Genomic DNA, 19515 nt, shown 5'->3' with positions numbered 1-19515 from the left:
CGCACCTTGTTCTTGTCCCTCTTTTTTCTCGACTTCATTGTTACACGCGCAAATCCAAGCATGCTGATTTATATGTCTTTCCTTAGCTATAGGTACTGTGTGGAAGTAGTTTCGATTTGTTGGCCACGTCTTCCCCACGACACATAATTTTGTTTAAAATATTGCGACTGTCAATGGGGAAATATCGAGGGGAGAAAGAATAAACAGATAAATAAAACATTTTTTTTATTAAAATATAAATAATTTAGTTAACTGAATACTGTATGTATATGGTAATATCTTTAATGTGATAAATTTTCTTGTATTAGTTGTTATATTCTTTAGCTCTTTTTAACTTTTTAACTTTTATTTAGCTTATTTAGCTTTTATTTTAGCTTCGTTACTGTGTAGAAACGTTTATTTTAAACTATTTAGTTTAAACGTTTAGTTTACTTGTTTACTTCTAAATTTATGTTTTACATTCTAATTTACATTAAACACATTTATGTACAAGTGTATAATTCTGTATATAATCTACACGAAGCGATCAAGATTTCCGAGCAATTAATCTAAGGCCAATTTACCGTTCGTGACATCTCCGTTATCTGATCGCATTTACTTCAATCAACGGCAAAGCCTCTCATACATCAAATTAATTTCCTCGAAATATTTTATGAAATGTGCAGATATTAATTTTGTTTTAGAATTTATATAATATATTTATATATTATTTTAAATAATGGTTTTTGCATAAGAAATATTGAAATATTTTTTATGTTTAACACAGTAACATATATCTTATATATAGATACCATTTTTATACGTATAAATATGTACATGTTAAATTTTTCTAAGGTAAAAGTTCAACTTAGGATTGATTTAAGTTTTAAGTAAGTCCGTGAGGCATATTTTATTGAAATAATCTTTTTCATATACACGTTCTACGCTTTCCCTCTATTGTATTTTTCTACTTATTCGTAATGTATCATCTAATAACTGCAACTATTTAGTAAAGTTTCTGAACAGTCCCTCGACATCTGATCTATTTACCGGAATCAGAATACCATAGTATAGGAAGCGGCGTGTTACAAGTGCTTGGCATACCGTTTGAAACGTCAATCGAAGAGCTTTGAAATTATTTGCCTTAGCGTTCCTTTGTTCACGTCCTTATTAAAGATCCTTTAGTCGATAACGTTGCATTAAGAAATAGTTGACAAAAGGGGGGGAGGATAAAAAGAGTACCTACTTTAACAAAGAACACAATATAAAACATTTTTACAAATTGTAAAACGTTTCCTTTGTGCATAACGACTTCTATCCATTTTCATTTATATAATAGCAAGAGAAATCTCATAAAATTATTATTCATTAACTAAAGGACAAAAATTAGAATTTTAAATGAAAAGTTATATATGCTACATATTTGAATGAAGAACATATTCCAACGAATAACAATTGAATAGACATTTTTATATTAATTATATTTATTGTTATAGTGTTATATTTATAATAAGTATGACTTAAATTGATACAAATAACTGTCACTAATTTCCTCATATTTTGATACAAATCTCTAACTGCTTTGTTTTATTATGGGTTTGTTTAAATGTAGTTAGTATGTGATTGAAGTCACATATCGTTGTGATTATTAAATTATATATAGAAACATATATGAATGTTTCGCCAATTTCAATTATTAAACTTTAAAAATTACGCTTATTTTGAGACGCAATTGGAAAAGTCATACTTATCACTATACAGAAAGTGTACATGACAAGTCTCATTTAGTAGGTTGTTAACCTTCTGGGGAAAGAAACTAAAGCTACATTTCTCGCGCACGCGAAAGTCAATTCTCAATTCTGCTTATTACACACATTTTTCATTTTCTGAAAGAGATTTATGCTGTTTTTGAGTCTACATGGAATATGATCGCGAAAAGAGTCGCCTTCACCAATCCAAGCTTCATGAGACTTTTGTCACCACGTCTGAATTTTATCGTTCCGGGATAACTTCGCTATCAATCGATGGATTCCACTATCGACTTACCGACGACATTCGTACGAAGACTACACTGACCCTTCTTCGGCAAGTTCGAGCCACTCCAACAACCGACATCCCCTTATCGCGCGCTATTCCGCAGATTGATGCGGTTACATCGTGCACTTTAATACGGGGTTCAGATTGGTGTGCGTCATCGATTAGTAATTTGGGACACAGACTTTTAGTTTCCCTAGCTTAACCTTTTTTCTTGTTCCTCCTTCTCGCAGACGTGTCTTGATGATGGAACGTGTGGCATTAACTGTCCTACTGATGTTACATTGTAACAATATTTATTCTGTACGTTTACGTACAAAATAAAATCGAGCATGGCACTAACTATTATAATACTTTGTCATACAATTTTTAATCGTAATTTTTACTTATAATTTTTATAATGAAACAATTACAATAAACTTCTTACTTATTAGCATATAATTTTTAAGCATAGTTCTCCTTTTTAATGCTTAACTTGTAATTTCTTAAATTTCAAAATATCGAAAGGAAGTAAAGAAAACTAACTGTTAACATAGACAAATGCTCGTTGTACTGGGATTAAGTTGTAAGGTAGAAACATTGAACTTCGAATAAGAAGTGATGGGAAATGTCAATGTGTGGACCTTAGTTTACTCTCAGTATAAAAACAAGACCATACCCATTTATTAGCAACGGATGTTTGACCTAAAATCTCAAAATAGATTTCCCAATGTGAAAACTCGGAGTGTTTCTTGCAAAAATAACTGCGAAATTTGAGTGAAATTGAAGGAGCTACCGTGGAACTTAACACAAAGCATTTCTTGATCAGAAGAATAAAAGAAAATCTGCTACGTGAGTGTAGTTACTAGTGGAAATTTTCTATTCCAGCTGCGTCGACCAATTTTATCTCTCTCTTTTTTCAATAGACCTCTTATTCGCGAGTTATTTTACTATCCTTGAGTAGTTAAAGGAACTATTGGTAAGAAATTTTAAAGTAAAATTTTTCAAAGCAGATATTCCAAGAATTTCGTTGTTACAGATAATTTTTCTTTCTTTTTTATCTGTATTTATTCGTAGGATATTATATGTATTTATAAGGATTTATCACGTTGTTTTACTATGTATATATAGTACATACTCGTGCAAACACACATACACATACCTTTATGAGTAATATAAAACGGAGTAGGTATCATCCGCTTGAGGCAATTTCAACTATCACGGATAAAGTAATACGATCTTTTCCCCTTTTCCGACAAAGTGGATCAATCACGGTAGCGCTTGCCAGTCTCGATCGTCCATCAAGTAGAAGTTTCAATCGTACCTACACTATAATCAGACGGTACTATCGCAATGAACTCCGCATATATCGATACGATTCGCGATTTCCGATGCCATCTCGCAGCCGGGAACATTTAATCAATCTCGTCGTTGCCCAGTAGGTCCGTCGAATACGTCATTTGGACGGACTACTCGGTACACACAGGATACTTTCCGGATGAAGCCGTTCATCACTCAATAAAAGAGAGTGAAATCGGATCGAACCACTAATGGAGGTTTTCAACGATTTCGCGGTGCTTCTCTCTGGCCAATTCTTAATAATCAATTTTGGCCTATCAAAAGATATGATAAATCAATCCACAGAAGAACTTTTCCGTTCTTCATGGATAGGGCTTTGTATTGTTACTTCAAAGCATCAATTCTTTTCTTCCAATAAGTAAATCCCAGGGGTAGCTTCGGGACGATACTGTGGCATTAATGCTTCACAATTGAATCCAGAGGATAATTGCGGATAACAGCGTCGGGAATTTATCTGCCGAATGGAGTATAACAAAGATAAATATTACTTCCACCTTTTATGGACATTATTTATTTAGTCTTTGTATATAGGTTATTTTAGAACAACTGGCTTGATGTATACATGACATTATTTGAGTAACTTAGAGAGTCAATTTTCTCTAATAAAAATCTTGTATTAATAATTTCCGAGATATGTCTGATTACGGTATTTTTGAAAACATAAATAATAGCGAAAGCTGAAACTTATTTTGCACTTATTTGTAATTTTATGGACTTTAATGTGGGGAATTTTTTAGATTAATTAAATGCTTGAGTTATATTTGTATTTAAATGTAAATAAAATTGTTTACTATATAGACATGAGAGAAATTAGCGTAAATACAGTGAAATTCACGTTGGAAATGAAGAAGTTTGTACAACGTAGGGGCGAACGGTCAAAGGAAATTGCACCAATCTGTCCCATCAACGTATCGAGGATGCAACAGAGTGATGTCAAGGTGCAATCTGTACCCGAGGTCGGATACGTTTGAATTTGTACTTTCTTCTTCTTGTTAATCAAACTTGTGCAAACGTAATGTAAGTTGACTCGCGATATGTCAAACGTACGACGTATCGTGACAAACTCGAAATTGACGGAGCACGCGATGGTATAAAATCGCAATATGCTGACATATAATATTGCAGAACGGAGATCGATACAGCGAATATAAATTGGTTTCTAAAGAGGATCTTTTAATTACGGGATGGTTACAAATAATTTGCGCGCTCCAAAGGTTAATTACCGTGTAACGATTGTAATAACTCCGATTGTGTAACAGTCTTATGCGTAATAGCATAACGTGCATACGGCAATATGATATCCTCGCGTATTGGAAACGGGTGAACGTCAATACCAAGAGTTTGTTTTTAAAAAGTCTGTCTTTCTTATAAGAACAAACAAACGGGAAGACAAATGGAAAGGATGCCGAAGTAGGTCATGCCTAGAACACCCATGTTATTTGATTCGAAGATGAAAGGGACGGTAAAGGCAATATTCTATGGCAATACTCATTTGATACCGATGCGTATTACATGTCTTTCACATAAAGGGAAAGAATACGCTTTGTGACGCGGGGTGACATCTGGGAAAATGCGCAAGAGGAAGAAAGAAAAAAATACCGCCATGTGGCCGGTGTAACAAAGTAAATCGTTCAGGACAAGGCGATCGAATTGAGAATTGTTCGCACAAAGAAAATCGCGGAGAGAATGCACGTGGATTGGGCACGTAGCACAGGCCATTCAATAAAGTGATTCAGAGCAAAATCTCGTAAGCCGAGCGTATGCGTTATGGTTTTCAGCGATTCGATACGAGCCATGCTTGAAACGCCCTTATGAATATTTGATGTCGATACCGTTACGTCGGATTGTCTGCGTATCCCATTACAACGCGACGGACACGCTCAACCATACTTTCGCAAATGACTGTATGCATAATAAAAAGAGGCATTTGTGTTTTCGATTTCATCGGTATTGTCCAAGATGTAATATTATTTATTGCGTTGAACAAAGTTCTATATGTACAGATAGTTTTAAAATATTAAATTACGATGAAATTAATTGTCCATTTTAATTTTAACGATCATGAAAATGATGAAACCTATACGCATAAAGACATTATTTCCGTAACACACGATATTTTCCATAACATAAATTATTTTTAGTGACATGTGTGTGATTTTTGTTTGAAAAATCTCTATGACATTATTTGTTCTCTACAATAAACTCCCAGAAGAAATATTTAACTTGCTACTAAAACTACTATTTGTGCCTTTACCGCGGTAATATGCTCCACCGCATTTCCGAAAGAGATTGCATGCATGCATAATGCATGCATAATAAAAGAGCAGTTTGTAACTGTAATCTATTAGCATTAGACATTATCTTCTATGATGCGAATAATATTTCGCATAATATCTTGTTTACTTTAATTTTTCCATAGAAAATGTTGAACGAGCATACAGCAACGTATCGAAATTATTTTCTCTCTCACCGCACTGGGGCAAACATACAACTAATGTTTTTTATTTATATATTATTTATTATATTATTTATAGAGTTAGCAATTAATTCTCCATTTATAATCGCCAAATAAACAATCACTTAGTGGAAATTCTCGGTACTTTTTAAGCTATTCATCATATACGGTCCCCCTATAATGTAATATCACGGTCTCTCGCGCGCAAAGACGGCTGCTAACGCCACTCTCGTAGAATTTCAGAGGGCGGAAATGTAGTCAAAGTAATGCAATATACCACCGCTCTTTCGTCTACGGCCTGTCCATACATGATAGAGAACCAATGTCCCTGTTCGTAGTTGACATTCATTTAAACGAGCTCGCGTATGAAATCGCTTTTCGAACGTTCTTGCTTATGATACTCGGAGGATTTCTATAATCTGGTGTTCGGTGATATTGATTGAAAACTGCTTTTTAACACAGAATTTTCGCCGATAAACGTCAACGCAATGGAATTCAATTGCTATTTTTAATATTGCAATGCTTTCGTTAGGAGAGACGTGAAATGAAAGATTCTTTCGTAATCCAATTTTAAGAAAATGTCGAGATACATTTATCGCTAAAGTTTACGTTGTGGAAGTTGAGCTCGATACTTCGCGAGAAGTTTTCGTACATTTTCTTGTCAGTGTATATTTTGTTGTGTGTGTTTTCTACTGAATGTGCAATAACTAAACTTCGATAAATTTGAAAATATTAAATTCAGTTTAAGTAGCGCGCTAATATGATTAAAGATACACAAGTAGCTAAGAGAGAGAGAGAGAGTGAGTTTTAAATTACACACAGAACTTTTATGTAAAGTTCGTAGCAAAAGCATATAAATTTAACGTCGATGAATAATTGGGGATTAAAAACACTTTTAAAATTTTGGCAGCAAACTTTACGTGAACGTATCTTGAAGACTGTTATTATTTGACTTTGAATGAAGCAGTGTATATAATACGATATTTTAACCATTGCCTGACTATGAGATAAATGTCACTCTGGAGTGATTTCCTTAATAATTGTTTCGGCAATTCAGTTGTTATTTCTCTCGCGTTAGCTATTTTACACAGAACGTTGTTAATTCTGCAATAACAGTGGAGAATCTCTCGTCCATAACGAGCAGATTATTCCATCAGAATTCAATTTCCACGTGTATGTGTATATGTATGCATGTGTATGTGTGTATTGTATTGTGTGTATTATGTTGTATTTGCAAACGTCTGTGCATTTACACATGTTGTGCTGACGACAAACTCGTATGAACGGCATAAATTTGAAAATATGCATAGCGAAATAGCGAACAAAGCTATATCGCACCTTTCTCGTTTTTTTCCAAATATATACGGAACAATTATTAATAATGTGCGAATGCACTTCGATATGGAATTTCATCGAAGATCCTGCAACCCTTCTAGGTATGGCAGGATCGTAGACACCCGATCATCCTCGAGATATCTCAGAACTTTTTCCGTGAAGAAATCTGACGATGAACATTTCCGGGGAGGCATTTTATTTATTCTAAAATGTGTACCATAATGATAGAAATTTATTTACGTACAAACGGATAACGCAGCAAGCAACGATACAAAATAGGAAGTTTATGGAGTACATAATTGCTAAATTAATACTTATATGTAAATAGTTTAATAGACTGCTATTATTGTTCTAATTAATCATTTTTTAATTTTTAACTTTAATTTTATCATAAAGCCATAGAAAGCTATTTGTTATAATCAAGAATACCTTATAATTTAATAATATTCAATTTAATTTTACTAATTTAATTATTTCTGTAATGTTATTTATACAATTTACGTATTCGCCCTCTATTTATTTTCTCGTAATTATCACATGACGTCTTGTGGTGGAACTCATAGTGGACCGTATAACCGTATTGCTGAAGGACACGTTTCTGTTTTACGTGATACTTTAACGAAAACATGTGCAGTGTGTTCGGATGACTGAGTCAGACAAAACCCATTCGAATAATTACTTTACTTTCGCGCGTGGGTAAAACGCGCGGAGGTGGTAAAACATACCGCAAGAGAGAGACTTACCTTTAAAGCGAGACTCCTAATTACAGCACAAAGAACAAAGTACGATACTGGACTCTCTTATTCTCTATTCAGTATGAATCCAAACAAAATTACGTATCCTGCACTCTCTTCTTTCGCTCTGTGTTATAGTAACGCGATCACGTACGACATTGGTCTTAATTAGAACCTTGCGCAGCACTAGATACGTCAATTCAATGGAATTCTCAGATCGGAAGTCTCTCGAGTTTTAAGACGATATACTCCGATTATGGACTTCCTAAATCGATATTTGAGAGTGGACCTGAAATGTTGTACATTAAAACTAATTAGAGTTCTTTAAACCTATAAATTTCTGGCGTTTTGTTAATAATGTATACGGTTAAATTTAATCAAAATGATCTTATTTCATGGATATCAAAGTTCTTTAATTTAAAAATGTGACGTCTGTTTGCAAAATATTAATAATAATTAAATTGCATGTATACTTGAAATAGTTAAAATTTCACAGCATCTCAGATCCATTTAACGATATTAGAATTCATGAACTTCGTAAGAAGGTACTTTACCGTAAATATAACCAGATATAATTTGGCTCTACATTGATAACATTTCTTGATGATATATAGAATTTTTATTTAGAGTCTTAATAGCACTCGAATTTTGAAATACATATCAGAAACTCCGGTCTTTGAGTTGAGATACAACACGCGCGCGCGTAACACTGAAATATTTTTTATTTTTTATTTTATATAGTGATTTTATTAAAATGTAAACTGGATAGTGGATATAATTAAAAGTTATCATAAGTCATAAGTATTATCACCGACTTCAAGTTTAACTTGATTCTTGATCTCTCTCGACAGTATTTTCAGATCGAGATATAAATCTTATCGAGCAACAATCTCAAATATACCTCCATTCGCCACTTTAATTAAATGCTTTCAACTCTATTAGTAGCTCGCCGTCGAGCGTGTCGGACAAATTTCTTTCAACATCTTTTGATGCCTCTGCTGATGCTTATTACATTAACATAAGAATGGATGTGCGCTTACGGCGAAGGAGTGTCGGTGGAATCGAGTCCGGGTTACCGGCGCCTACTTGACCGAGTTATATTTGCATATTGTGAAGGGAGAAAGTTCTTAAAAGGAGATTGCTGGAGAGAGATGAACGGCAGCGTGAGTGTCTTGTTCTTGTGATATGCCTCACAAAGATCTGTATCGATTGGCGGCATCTTCTATTTAGGAGGTATAGCAATGTGCTCAGTGCACGTGTGTGCGAAATTACATGGCTGCGTGAATACAATTACCTGTATTAATCGATTACCGATGCCGTATTCCGTTATCTCGTATCTCGTTATCGACGATAGCTAATTCGATTACAAATATCGACAATATATTTCCAAAATTAATGTAATATTTACGCATGTGATTTTTTACGCATAAAAATGTTTATATGTGTAATAATGACATTTAGTTAAAATATTTTAAATTCAGACAGGAGGAAATGCTTTTCTAATTAGGCGAAATTATATCCTACGTGAGAATGCAGAATAATTGTAACGATATACCGCTAATTTCTCGTTCGTGACACAAATTCTGTCCGACGTAATAATTGTTCCTTTCCGCATGAAGGACATTATCGTTGTCTCGACCTCAATAACGCTACAGTCGCTTATTGCATTAACACTGAAGTTTTGACGAAGCAGACATTACTTTCGAGAAGAGTATAAAATCATGTTTCGTTAAGCGAAAATGTCATTGTGATCTATGCTTAATTATTCACTAATCAGTTTTCTCCCACAAGTGATATTTACGTTTAACGATTAAGACAATAATAATTACTGTTTGAAGTTTTTTTACTTTAATAGACTCTTGACTTCAATTTTAGATAAAATTTCAAACATTCTTTGGTGGTTTTTTTACTTTTGTGCACACATAGAAATATTTATGGTAGTAATTATTTTACGTAAACTCGTGTCTTACTAATTTTGTAACAGACTATTGAGATATCATAATCTATTTCGTTGAAAAATTATTTTTGTATAAATTTTTAAGTACTTATAAAAAAATTATTTTCTATTTTTGATATAATTGCCGTGATTGATAAATATCTGAGAGTAGTGTTAGATAAATAATTAATTTTAAAGACTTGCTAGATACTTGAAAAAAAATCTCATCAGTATAAAAATCGCACATTACTCATTGCAACTATTAATCACTATTTATAATAAGTGAATCTTGGCCAGAATTGAGTCGTAAAGTTGAAAATGGATATCATAAACAATCCCGCTTTTTCGCTGACCTCGCCCACGCTAAACTACCGCAGACCGGATGTCACCCTCGCGGCATTGTTTTCCTACTCCTTCTCGCCCCCTTGCTTCCCACCTCTTTCGTGTCGCACCAACATTCGAGAGTTGGTCCACACTTCCATTAAGGACAATGGAGTGTCGAACCCTGATGCAACAAGGGTGACACGGAGGAAACTAGAAAAGTCCTTCATTTTTCATGTATAGTTCCGAACCTCGATAATATACTTGCTACGTGCGAAAATCCTGGCGACCCTTAAAGTACCGTGGACCGCCACCGCCGCCGCCGTCAGCGCGTATCTGTCGTGGTATCCATGGCGACTGAGCACATGCGCGATGGGGTTACTCGGGCCATCCGCCGTGGAACACACCACGGGGGTGGTTTTTCGTGTTGGCACACCCGGGCGGTTGGCTGGGCGGTGTCTGTGGCCTTCACTTTCCTCCCGAAAATCGAAGGCTACGGGGGTGGTAGCCGTCCCTTTTTTCTCTATCTCTCCTCTTCATCACCTTATTCTTTTTCTACCCTTCCCTCTTTTTATCTTTTCTCTTTTTTCTTTTCTCGTTCTGTCCATTTGTGCCTATATATCTCGTCTTGTTTTTATTTCTCCCGCTGTCTCCGCTGTCACCACGTTTTCGCGCCGTGCCTATCGGTCTTACGTCTTGAGATTTCTTCTCTTTGATGTGCGCGTCGTCGAGCATACACGTGCCAGCGGGACATCGAAGGGTGTCGTACAGCAGCATCCGGTGCACGTGTCAAAACCAAGTGAAAGTGTCGCAGTCCCGGCAATTCGTCGAGCCGTTCGTTTTGTGCCACGCCAATAGCTCGCGCATCTTGGCAGGTTCCTTTCACCGTTTACACTTTTTGAAGACCCTCGAGGATTAAGGGGATCTTGAAGCGATCTCGAGTCTCGACCATTGAGCCCGGTTTTGGAGCGCGCAAAGTGCCCGGGAAGAGAGCTGCGGCGGATCGAAAGATCGTGCACCGCATGGATCAAGCAAGCGCTTCCACTGCGCCAGTGAAACTTGCCAGTCACGTGAACAGCGAGGGTGGCGAGGAGGGTGAGAAGGAGTGAGCCGAGTGTGCCGTAGTCAGCGATACGACGACGAGGAGCGAGATACGTTCCGCGTGGGAAGCCGCCGATGGATCCCCCGATTCTCGCCGACCAGCCGAGGGGCGGTTATACACGTCGATCAATCATCCGAACATCTATCCCGAAGATCGCCGCCAGTCTCGATTGTCTCGCGAGTGCCGACGCGTGTACCGCTGCACCGGTCCTCGTAAAGAGTCCCGACACTTGGTCATAATTGGCGAACTCTCGTCGATATAGACGATTTTCGCGCGGCCTCGGCGAGCCCGAGACTTATAATGAGCCCGAAGAGACCCGCTGCACCGAGCGCGGCGGCGAAAGTGGCGGCGAAACAGCTGATGGGTGACAATAACTCGGAGCGCGTCGTCTGCAACGTGATCGAACGGCCAATAGCACGGTGACTGAAATAAACACATATCCTCGGACGAAGTGCGAAGCGGATCGGCCCCGTGTACACACCAGCGTGGCCTTCCACCTCGTGCGACCGAAATCGTGCAACGCGTGGATGCGTCCAATTTTGATCGAGAATGACCTGATTCCATCTTCGGAGTTAAGATCGATCCTGGGAGAGTATCCCTCTCTCCGTCGCCCTGCGTGTCCGTCTCCGTTTTCTTCTCTCGCAGATTCCGCAGGAACGTTGTGGCGTGTCCGCAGAAACGGATCTTCGTAGTCGGCGCGGATAATGTCGCGGCCTGACCCTACTGCCACATCGATCACTGTCAAGTAGATCGCGCGATTGCACCTTTGTGCGGCTTCACAGAGGTATCATGCTTGTTGATCCAGAAAAGGATCATCGATGATATTAAAGATGCCATGCGAGCGCGGATAAGTATGGCTAATTGCAAATCAAAGTCTCGAATGTCGCTTACTTTATTCACAACATTGAAAGCAATTTATTTACAAGTTTTAATTAAACTTATACCTGTTTATATTATCAATATATATATATTGATATATATATATTGATATATATATATTGATATATATATATATAATATGATGTGCCAGAATGTTGTTGCAGACATACGCTTGAAGAATGGAAATACCTAAAGGTTCAAGTGTCGCAATGTACCGTATTTTATATCTTCATTTCCTTTGTGCTTCTTTTAATTTCAAATCTATGCCTCTGCATATGATATAATATTTAATATCTTAAATAACATCCTTTAATATTTTAAATAAATATACGATTTATAATTACAATTTTAGATCATTTTAATACTAGGAGCTAATCATTAAAATATTTATCTTAAATACGTGTGATTTACATATTAATTAACGCATTCTAACTTTTATGCTTTTGCAACTTTCAAGCTGATAACAATCGCGCGAAAAGCCGATCATACGCTTTTTCTCAACAAAAATCTAAATTCGTTATGTTATTGCAATTCTCGCCGCTTGGCTTTGCGAGTGAACCGCTCGCGAAAATATCCCATTTGAATGGCGCACTTATCGCTCGTACTCCAAGCTCCATCGCGAGAGAGATATACCAATATGAATGGACAATTTTCGACGCCGCGCACACCCCGCGGGAACGAGTCCACAGTACCATTTCTCCCGCGTTCGTATCATAACAGCTCCCACGCGCATCGGCGTGTTACGCTCGAGTTAATTCCGTTGGTCAACTCCATCGAAATCATCAACCTAATGCCGCGCTAAATACTCCGAAACGTGGTGCACACGATTTCAATATCACGTCTCTCTTGTCCGCTAAGTATCTTGATCGGTTCGTCGATGACGAGGTCATCCGCAGCTCTGAGAACGCTTAGGCCGAATAATGGACGCTTGCTTGCGTAATGCCGCCGAAATTCTACATTCCTATGCCCGTGTCTGACTCTTCTGCAAACCTCAAATGCAGCCTTCCGGCGCGCATCGCTTAACGAGGAGCTAATTGGAGGCCGCATCGATTAAGCCCTGCGCCTAAGGCTGGATAAACACGTCTATATTCTTAATGGAACGAGAAACATTCTTTACTTCGCTCTCGTCGTCATCCCGTTTTATCTTCAATTTTTCTCCTTCGGTTTCCTACAATCCTATACATCTTCTGGTCGATGTACATTTTGTTTACTGGAATGTGTGACGTCAATGTCATGTTATTTTCACGAGTGCCGTTCGCAACGATCGTTTGCGATCGGTGATGTATAGAGTAGTGCAAAACGGTTAGCAGCACGCTCCTGCAACGTTTCTTTAGTTATCGCATCCATTATTGCTGCACGTGATATCGATTCGTTGCCCTCCATTTATACGAATTTCCAATATATCTGAATAAAATGCAGCACGTTTATTCCTGTTTTGTTATTAATCCCCGCTAAGCCAGAATTGCTTTTCAACGAAAGCTGATTATGTTATATCTAATGGAATTGGCTAGATAATATATGTATATAAAAATACGAAATTTGTGGTTGGTTAAAGAATCATTTAAATAAAATAAAGATAAATAAATCTAGATGTAAATAAATAAATTAAAACGCTTGCTTTATTTAAGAAACGTGGTTATATTTAAAAATATTAGATTATATTTATAAAATAAATAATAAAAAACACAAAATTATTGCGAAATATTATATTCAATTTTATAATCACTTAAAATAAAGCTATAAAATCTTTTTGTTAAATTAAAATAGAGATGTATCAATTTTAATTTTAAATAAAAAATGAATTCCAAATGAATTAAAAGTTGTTTTAAAATAAATAAATAAATATATACTTCCAAACCAAGGAGAAACGTATTTGTAGCATTATGACAAGCAAATCACGATATAACCAATATATTAATATAGCATAATAAAGCTAAGCAGCTTTTCCGCATAAAGCTTGTTTATTGAATATGACTCAGCCCGAATATATGAGCAGCTTTTACTGCATTAGTAACCTTATTGCTCCGCAATCGCGCAGAGTCTAGATTAAACCACCTGGAACACCGAAGGGTGGCGCATGGCCTTAATAGCCGCCTTTACTTTTTGTTTCTTCCCTTGCTCGTTTTCCCTTTTTGCCTTTCACGAATTGGTAACCCTAAACCTTGTTTCACGCTGCAGGCAGTCTTCGGTGCTCGAGAAAGTAACATGATTCTGTTCCATTTTACGTAGATTTCGATTCACCTTACATATATGTTTAACGAAATAACTGAAAAATATTTTTTCTTTTGTAATATTTTATTAACTTTTTATCATGTATAATATGTACAAGGTTTCATATAGATCTTACTTTTTCACACTTTGTAACGATTTTATGACACTGGCTGTGTTTTTGGTTATTTTTTTATCTTTTATTTTGATAATATGTAGACCTTACGTTATCTTTTTATATCGTACGTTAATTTTCCTATCATTTTCTATATTATTTTTTCCGTTTACTTTAATTCTAACATTGGTCTTCTTTTGTATGCATCCATTTCAAAATAGACAAAATATATAACGTCTAATAAAATTATAAAAATATACAATTGTATATTAAAGTAATGGAAATTATACAGGTGAAAATCAAGTATCTATATATTCGCGGTCAAACATTTTAATTAATATTATATATAAAATATAATTAATCAATATTATTAATTACAGCGATATAGCCGATATATCGAGTTTGCCATTTGAAATAATTCATTAATTTAATTGGCTTTGATTCAGGTAAAAACACATTCCACAAAAACGCAGAGAAAATTCCATAAAAATGTGATATAACTTTCTAGACTATACTTTTTATCTTTCTCGCATTTCTCTTTCCCTTATAACCTTTAGTTCTGTTTGCATTACCCTCCGGCGTATATACAACCGTAATGTATATATGTATATGTATATGTATATGTAATATATTTTATATACGTGCTCAGCATACATGTATATATATAGCATATATTTTTTTCTTAACAGCGCAGTTATCCTTTGTTTCAAGAGAAAGTGGTCGCGTGATCAAAAAAGCAATTCCAGAGTGTGTCACCTCCGCATGATATACGACAATCCGGCAATCCGTTCTTTATTACATTTTATCTTTCACCCTTACCCTATGATCCCACATTTTTTTTAATTCCCATGATATAATTATATTGACCATTACTGACATTCGAGTCACGTGTACAAACCACCTGTAGATAGTAAATACGTTCAATCCTACACTTTCCATCTTATCTGTGTATTATTAATTCGCGTAGCAGATATATAATAGTAATTATGACACACAAATGTGTTTATATCAATTAATATTATTTTATTACGATTTTTTAAATCCGATTTGTATGAATTAATATACGAAGACAGACGAATTTCTGAAAAAAATACATTTTTACAAATAAAACTTTTCCGTATACATATCTTTGAGAAGGAAAATATTAAAACTTTTTTTACTTCTATATAAAAGAATTCTAAACAAACGGGTAAGATGTTAAAATAAAAATGATTTTTAAAGCAACAGGTTAAACGTAGCAGCCGCGCCGTTGTGATTTTAACAGCTGGCTGTGTTATCAAATAAAAAACATACAAAAATAATATTATAAAAGTTTATTTAATAACCAAAGTGATAAAAAATTCCGTACAGATTTTTAATTCTATACTCCAACAAGATTGTTTTATTGTTTATGACTTATGACTAACAATAAGTGTGAGAGTATTACCTACTGCAAATTAATAATTTCTCTGTGACATATATACGCGTTTTAATAATATATTAAAAACATGATTAAATGGACTAATGTAAAAAATAATATAAAATAAAATATTTTATACGCTACTGTAAATTGACAAAACTAACTGTTGTATCTTTCTCTGTGGCTTTTTGAATGTGTATATCTTCATAGCAAGTTCAAGAATAAAATATACCCCTTAATAAATAATTAATTAATATGCCATTGTATACACAGAGTGATGCACGATATACATATAGGTACTGCTTGACTTATTTATATTTTATCAAATAATTATGCAAATGTTTAAATGCAATGGTTCCGATTTGTGAATATTACGCGTCGAATTTCGCTTATGAAACACGTGGACAAGCAAATAGTCAAACCGTGATAACCGCACTGATAATTCCGCCTGAATTTCAAGCTCATGACAATTTGAAGCCATATTACGATTATTGATAACTATAGTTGTATGTAATGTTATGCTGCCATCGAAAGAAGAAATGAAAATCATTCTTTTCAACACTTTGTGAAAGAAACTAAAATTTATCTCGCTCATGTAAAATAATAAGTAGGGTAAACTCGGGTAAGAATGCCATAGAGGAAAGATGGCCAATCCATGTTCTCTCAATCTAGCTCGTCATGAAACATCGAATGAACATGGGTTGGTCATCTTTCCTCTATAGCCATCTTACCCAAGTTTATTCTACAAAAATATCAAGGATATAAATATTTTAATGATTGCCTATATATTTTTATCACTTATGAGTATCTGTTTATTTATTGCTAAAAAAGAAAGGCAATCAGAATAGCAAAGACTGCCATCAGCGAATAACAAAATTGCTTTTTCTTTAGAATGAGAAATAAATTCATATATATAATGCATAATATAATTTATAGTGAAACCTCACAGATCGGGCTTGTGAAATTATTAATCTCATTAACAGTGAAATGTACGCGTAGCGATATATTTCGTCATTCGACACAGTTGAACGTTTGCAACTCGGCCGTTCCTGCCTCATCGACTTCATCGCCCTCCCCCAATTCGTATCGAATTTAATTTCACGCGTTTGATTGCGACGAAGGGCTGCCGATCGTGCAGAGGAAAATGAATAGGAGAGAGGAAAGAAAGGAAATTGACGCGAAAAGCCTTGAATCAGCAAAGCAGAAAGTTTGCGAGATCAAGTTTACGCCAGATTCCACCTACGCGTTAAGAGAATTGATCTTTCTCTTGTTTTTCCATTTGAATCGCATAAATAAGATTACCCTCTCGCTTCAATATTGCGGTTTTTATCTTGACGAAAAAAACACGAAATTTGCGTTAATATTATTATTACTAAAAAGACACAATTTAAAAATTGTGCTTCTAATGTGTCCTATATGCAACTGTGTGATATATTTGCAAAATGATATACAAAAAGTAATTTTATTTGTTGAAAATCTTGTTCAGAGCAGCTCGTGTTAATTATATGACGCAAAAAGTGAGATATATTTAAATCGAGCAGTATTTAAAACTATGATATTTTTTCTCTAAGAAAATATATCGTTGACTTGATTGAATCAAAATATATATATCTTGCATTGTTTACTTACATTGTTAGCTAATTATTATGTAAACTATTATGTAAAGTTTTATCTCTAAGAACATTTTACTAGATATTTATTGATGTGCACATCAAAATAGCTTTGATATGTAAACTTTTAGATCAGTATTCTTGATTAATCGCGTTCTATTATGATGGAGTACGTCGGTAAAATTTTTACGATCGAATTAATTTTTACGATTGAAACGCAAAAAACGTTCGTATTTCTAGTAAAACGTATTGATGGAAAAGAACTGAAACATCGATAGTTTTTGAAAACTACATATAAAAAAGAAGCAGCAGCGCACGCGATCTTGGATCAGAAAATGGAAATTTAATTAGTTCGCTTTGTCAGATCTTTGCATATTCTACACTCGCGTCATATTCAATTCTAACTTTTCAAGTTAGACAAAAGAAGAGAAATGAGGTAAACGGGTAAAATTGAGATGAAAGACCGTACTTAAAGAAGTAACATGAATGATGGATTAAAAGTTTTTGACTAGGTATTTGAAAAATCACTAAGAGCGCAAGAAGTTTACGCGAGTGAGAAATTTTATAGATTGCCTTGGAAGATGAAATATCTCAGAAAATGAGGGGAATATAATGTATATAATTAAAAGCGTACAAAGATGTGATAACTATTACATTAAAGCAAGCTACACTTTTGGTTTGTTTGCCTAAATAATATTGTAGATCTAACAATAAGATGTAGAAACATTAAATATATGAAACGTTCTAGTGTATAATTAAACAAGAAAAACTCTATTTTTAATCGACAACGTTTGGCAATATCATGACGGTTCGACCATTGGTTTTGGTCGGATTAAGACCAAATCCCATGGTCGAAACGTGACGATTAATCCGACCAAAACCAATGGTCGAACCGTCATGATATTGCCAAACGTTGTCGATTAAAAATAGAGTTTTTCTTGTTAATCACTATTGGTGGAACAAATATATACTTTTCTATAATTAAACAGTTAAAATTTTTTGCCGAGTGAGACAAATAGAAAATATGAAATCTTCAGTTTTAGTCTAATAATTTTTGCAGATAAATAAAACTTGATAACGTAATGGTAATAAAAATTTAATATAATTTTCTTTGAATTAAAGATTATATTAAGAATTCATATTCGATAGATAACAAACAATAAACACATAATTTGTTTTTATAATTTAAAATACATTGAATATAAGATAACGTTAAAATAATGGATGGAAAAATAATGTCCTTTGTATTTCAAGGAGTAGAAAAGTCCATGCTAGAGGTAAAATTGAAATTTACGCCAATATTTGAGAAGCATAACGAGAGTAATTTAATAACTTGAACGATATCGGAAATTTAATGTGAAAACTGAGCAATCATCAAACTTACATGATTGACATTCTAATTATTATAAAATGTAATATATGTCGTCAACTTCTTATATGATTATTTTCGTATAATTTACTTTATAAACTAAAGCGTGTGTTCTTAAGGAATTGGTCATAGTGATTAATAATTAGAATTAAAATTTAATATTACAAAAATAATGAAATATCTATATACACTTTTGTTATTGGGTAAATTTAATATGATTATTGTATTATAATAAAGCATTATTGTATATTTTTGTTTGAAACTAAGCACATTAAAGCTTGATTACAGTATAATTAATTAATGCTTTTTATTTATTGTTGATTGTTTTCTAAACTTTATAACATGTTTGACGCAAACTTCCAATTAAGGAAGGAGGCTTCTTTCACAGTTTATAAAAAATGCAAGGCTTGATTGCGGTAAATAAATGGCATCGAAAATTGAGAAAAATGAAGAGACCGCTATATTGAATATTGATAGAATAAAATAAAAAATGAGAACGTTAAAATAACAATAGAGATTATTTAAGTTTAAAGAGCCGAGATTGAACATAAAAAATGACTCGTGATATTATAGATTGGAGCTACTAATTGTTAAAGACGTGAATTGATATAAGAAATAAAAATAATAGAAAGAATAATTTATTCTTATATATAAAATATTGTAGCTTATTTCGTTTACGTACTTCATCAGTCTTCAAAATT

The 19515-nt window shown here is 34.4% G+C and overlaps 1 protein-coding gene across 8 annotated transcripts in view; it reads left to right on the top strand.

Moving 5' to 3' along the window:
* The window catches only part of Nmdar2 (NMDA receptor 2), a 197322-nt gene that overhangs the window by 120890 nt on the left and 56917 nt on the right, over positions 1-19515 (top strand). Inside the window, exon 1 of one of the 8 annotated variants that reach the window (XM_071698971.1) lies at positions 10553-12018. The exons of the other annotated variants lie outside the window; for them this stretch is intronic. The gene's annotated coding sequence lies outside the window, so the exon portion shown is untranslated. Of the gene's footprint in view, positions 1-10552; positions 12019-19515 lie in introns of those variants that run through there. 8 annotated transcript variants of the gene reach the window in all.

This window comes from Temnothorax nylanderi, unplaced genomic scaffold (genome assembly GCF_030848795.1).
Source record: "Temnothorax nylanderi isolate EJ_2023f unplaced genomic scaffold, tnyl_v1.0 TNYL_tig0002_pilon, whole genome shotgun sequence".
Classification (NCBI taxonomy): Eukaryota; Metazoa; Arthropoda; class Insecta; order Hymenoptera; family Formicidae; genus Temnothorax; species Temnothorax nylanderi.
Note: the sequence above shows the minus strand (reverse complement) of the source record. Positions and strands in the feature narration are given on the sequence as shown.